This window comes from Ursus americanus, chromosome X, assembly GCF_024610735.1.
Source record: "Ursus americanus isolate L20-20 chromosome X, mUrsAme1.1.p, whole genome shotgun sequence".
Lineage (NCBI taxonomy): Eukaryota > Metazoa > Chordata > Mammalia > Carnivora > Ursidae > Ursus > Ursus americanus.
The window spans coordinates 13,554,743-13,559,908 of NC_142164.1; the positions used below are offsets into that span (position 1 = coordinate 13,554,743).

The 5,166-nt window shown below is 42.2% G+C and overlaps 1 pseudogene; it reads left to right on the plus strand.

Moving 5' to 3' along the window:
• The first annotated feature begins 2,469 nt into the window (after positions 1–2,469).
• On the plus strand, positions 2,470–2,685 carry LOC148106824 (ATP synthase F(0) complex subunit e, mitochondrial pseudogene; annotated as a pseudogene).
• The last annotated feature ends 2,481 nt before the right edge of the window (positions 2,686–5,166 follow it).

Here is a 5,166-nt window from a genome sequence, read left to right on the forward strand (position 1 = left end):
GCTATGACTCTGTGAAGTATATCATGATTTCCAGAGCTCACATCCAGAAAGTCTGGTAGAATGCAAGTATGTGTGGACATACTGTACTGCCAAATTTAGATAGTGTAATTTGGCCAAATCCTCTCCTGTCTGCCCTCTTCACTGATCCAGACCACCCTTAATCTCTTCAATCTCTGAGCACAAAGATACAGGCACAGGTATCTCAAGGTGGTTTTGATTTGAATTTCCCTGATGGCTAACGATTTTGTACATTTTTTTCATGTGTCTGTTAGCCATTTGTATGTCTTCGTTGGAAAAGTGTCTGTTCATATCTTCTGCCCATTTTTTGATTTGATTATTTGTTTTGTTTTGTTTTAAAGATTTTATTTATTTATTTGACAGAGATAGAGACAGCCAGCGAGAGAGGGAACACAAGCAGGGGGAGTGGGAGAGGAAGAAGCAGGCTCATAGCTGAGGAGCCTGATGTGGGGCTCGATCCCATAACGCCGGGATCACGCCCTGAGCCGAAGGCAGACGCTTAACCGCTGTGCCACCCAGGCGCCCCTGATTTGATTATTTGTTTCTCATGTATTGAGTTTGAGAAGTTCTTTATAGATCTTGGATACCAGTCTTTTATCTGTAGTGTCATTTGCAAATATATTTTCCCATTCCGTGGGCTGCCTCTTAGTTTTTTTGACTGTTTCCTTGGCTGTGCAGAAGCTTTTTATCTTGATGACGTCCCACAAGTTCATTTTCTCTTTTGTTTCTCTTGCCTTTAGAGGATGTGGAGAAAGGGGAACCCTCTTACACTGTTGGTGGGAATGCAAGTTGGTACAGCCACTTTGGGAAACAGTGTGGAGGTCCCTTAAAAAGTTAAAAATTGAGCTACCCTATGATCCAGCCATTGTACTACTGGGTATTTACCCCAAAGATACAGATGTAGTGAAGAGAAGGGCCATATGCACCCCAATGTTCATAGCGGCATTGTCCACAATAGCTACATTGTGGAAGGAGCCGAGATGCCCTTCAACAGATGACTGGATAAAGAAGATGTGGTCCATATATACAATGGAATATTACTCAGCCATCAGAAAGAACGATTACCCAACATTTGCAGCAACATGGACAGGACTAGAGGAGATTATGCTAAGTGAAATAAGCCAAGCAGAGAAAGACAATTATCATACAGTTTCACTCATTTATGGAACATAAGAAATAGCAGGGAGATCGGTAGGAGAAGGAAGGGAAAAATGAAAGGGGGGTAAACAGAAGGGGGAATGAACCACGAGAGACTATGGACTCTGGGAAACAAACTGAGGGCTTCAGAAGGGAGGGGGGTGGAGGACTGGGATAGGCCGGTGATGGGTATTAAGGAGGGCACGTATTGCATGGAGCACTGAATGTTATACGCAAACAATGTATCATGGAACATTACATCAAAAACTAAGGATGTACTGTATGGTGACTAACATAACATAATTAAAAATTATTATGAAAAAAAAGATACATGCCCAGGTCACTACAAAGCAACATCCAAAGCACCCAAGGTATTTCCAGCTAGCATCAATTACATGGCTCAAATCTCACCATGTGTGACATGTTCAGAAATGTAAAAGCACATACACTTTACTCAGGAGCGGAGGGAGGCCAAATGTACCCTTCTCCTTATAAATGCCAATATATTTGTGCTGCCCTCAGGCCTCTTAATCCTATGCTTTCATAGACATTAAATTCATTCCAAAATTTAAAGTTAGAATAATAATACCCTCAACATTTAGGCCATAAGAAACAGAATGCTTTTCAGGGTTTCTGGCCCCCATGGAATAGGTTAAGGCACTTCAAATTTAGTTAACTCGAAATTCTAAACCAAGAGGATGAGGATTAACTTTGAGGTCACATTTCTCTTAAATCACATAAACCCCATGACAGATTTGAAATATGAAATTTATCTTCCTCAAATGGTTAAAGGACCAGATGTTTTCTTTCACCTCTGAAGGGCTGAGGTAAAATTCTGAATGCAAGACAACCACTAGAGCAAGTCTTGTGATCTGGGCTGGATTTCAGAATTTACAAATCTTGGATGAAGTATCTGACTGGACTTTTTCAGTGTTCTGCCATACAGGCTGGTGTTCTGTGATCTTCCTCAGCCCAGGACCTACATGTGCTCCAAGCCACACCTCTGTCTGGTGCACACATTCACTCATCTATTTAGTCAGCCGACATTATTATTATCGTGAGTGCGTAACATCATATTATGACTGCCCACCATGTGTTAGGTATTGTGCTCAGGTGTTAGAAATGCAGAAATAATAAGATACAGTGCTTGCATTGAAGGAGCACCCAGGCTAGTGGTAAAGAGAGGCATAGAAATATACCATTATATTAAGAGAGGAAATCAATAAGAAGGACAATGTCCGGATTTACTTCAGAGTGCTGTAGCCAGGATTAGAGGTTGGCATATAAAAATACTTAACAGAGATTACAGGCAAGATGGCGCCGCTGCTGTAAGTCTCTCCATTCAGCAAGCTCACCCACGGCCCTGCCCTGTTCCTCAGTGTGGCCTACGGAGCCAAGTGCTACAGTTAAATGAAATCTTGGGCGGAAGAGGGAAAGAGGATAGCAGCTGAGGAAAAAAAGAAGCAGGATGAGCAGAAACGGATTGAGAGAGAAGTGGCAGAAGCCCAAGATGACAGCTTACTAAAGTGAGCCTGCCTTTCTCTAGAACAGTGTGGATGAATAAAGCTTATTGTGTTATGCGATGAGAAAGAAATGCTTAATAAATGGCAGCTGTTGCTATTCTTATTGACAGTAATCTTGGTGACAATAATGACAACACAAATTTTTCCTGTAGGTATGACTGAAGGAAGGCTCTATACCCATTTGAGTGGTGCCCTGAGAAATAAGTTTTCCAATAAAGATAAGAAGGTAAATGTAATTCCAGAGGATTAGAGATACATGAAAAGACAGAGAGATACATGAAAAATCTTAGCACATGTGTGAGAGTTAATAACTAAGCTGTAGAAGACCTGAAAGGAATAGAAAGATCTGAATCTGGAAAAGTTGCCTCACAAATGTGGAGTCATTTGCTTTCTATTATTTGGCAGTAAGATCAAGTGGACATAAAATTCAAATGTTAATTAATCAAAACTTCAGAGAGGAGTGCCTGCGTGGCTCAGTCAGTAAAGCATCTGACTCTTGATTTTGGCTCAGGTCATGATCTTGGGGTCATGGGATTGAGCCCTGCATCGGGCTCCTCCCTGCTCAGCGGGGAGTCTGCTTGAGACCCTACCCTCCCTTTCCTTCTCCCTCTGCCCCCCCAAATAAATAAATAAATCCTGCTTGCATGAAACAACCAAAACAAAATGAAAAACAGAAAAAAAAAAACACAGGCAAATGTATTTTTAAATGATACTCAAAACAATGGAAACATCAGACAATGAAGGACAGTGAAAGATACAGAAAACAAACAGGATGAGCTCCATAGTAACCCTACCCGACTATCTTGGAGAAAATTTCCAGAATGCTAAAGAAGAGAGAGCCATACAGAGAGAAAACCCTAAAGATCTGCAGAGGTCCCCTCTCAAGTATTCGACAATGTACTGATCAGTGCAGGTCTGTGAAATAAGCAGTGGCAGGGCATGTGTATTTAAAATGGGTCTTCAGGGGCACCTGGGTAGCTCAGTGCTCAGGGTGTGATCCCGGCGTTCCAGGATCGAGTCCCACATCGGGCTCCTCCCCTGGGAGCCTGCTTCTTCCTCTCCCACTCCCCTGCTGTGTTCCCTCTCTCGCTGGCTGTCTCTCTGTCACATAAATAAAATAAAAAAAATCTTTTAAAAAAAATGGGTCTTCAGAAGCAGAAGAGTGAAAACAAATGGAGTTGGAAATGAAAGCAAATATTCTAGAATCTTAGCTCACTCTTGTAGCTTCAAGGGCTGGGCAATCAACAGCTGGATTTTCAAAACTCAGACCCACAGAACTCAGAGCCAGAAAGGACTGAAGACATCATCTAACCAAATGATTTTCATACTTTTAGAGCCATATAAATACTTGTTAACATGAAAGATTTCTGGGAACCAAACTGAGGGTTTCGGAGGGGAGGGGGGGGTAGGGGTTAGCCAGGTGAAGGGTATTAAGGAGGGCACGTGTGGTGATGAGCACTGGGTGTGATACACAACCAATGAATCACTGAACACTACATCAAAAACTAATGATGTACTATACGTGGGCTAACTGAACACAATAATAATAAAAAAAAAACCATGAAAGATTTCTTGGAACCCCACTATCTAAAACACACAGAAAGTGATGCCTTTTTGAAACAGGGGTAGAAAGCTTCAGAGTCCTTCTCCTGGTCCTCACTCCACAGGCTCTGTCCTTTGACTCCTAAAAGGGCTCTGCAAGGTACAGTTACTTTATATGGGGAAAGTGAGCCCCAGATAGAGGAAGAGCCTTACGCCACATCACTAGGCTAGTCAGCGGCAGAGTTGTGGCTAGAGCCCCGGTCTGTAAGTCCAGAGCATTTTGCTATGCCATATTTCTGAAGAATCTGCAAACTTTGCAGAGAGCAATCATAAATTTGTTTTCTCATGGCCAGTTTACTTGAGTGGGGAGGGGGCTTCCGTGTGACTGCTCTCATTTCTAAATCTTGGGTTTTTATCTCACTTCCCTTGCTCATCTTTTACTTGGGTTTCTTAACTTGCATGAGTAGAAGCCAGGGATTGGAACAGTGACATGATTTCAGAGAATTGTACATCCTAGTTTCAAAGCTTTCCTGAGCAGTGAAGGATTTATCATTGTGAAGCTGGCACTTAACTGGATGATAAAAGATCTACTAGGATGGTGCCTGGCACTTAGTAGATGCTAAATAAATGGTAGTGCCCTTTCTTCCCTCGATAAATAATAGATTGAAAGCCATGCTCCCAAGTGCCAGGGCAAGGAAGGCACTGGCAAAAGAATACGATTCTGATTGTGTAGCTGAACACCGCAACTGGGTTCCTCAAGGACCCAGGAGATACTGACCATTTTATTTAAAGACATACAAGCAAAGGTCCTCGTATTTTTCTCTTCCCATCTGGCGTCTAAGCAGCTATCTCTGCCTGCAAATACTCTGTGTGTGATGTGTACTCCAGATCACAAAACAAAAGAGATGAGTTAGTCCTGCTTAAGTGCATCATTGTGCTAATGAAA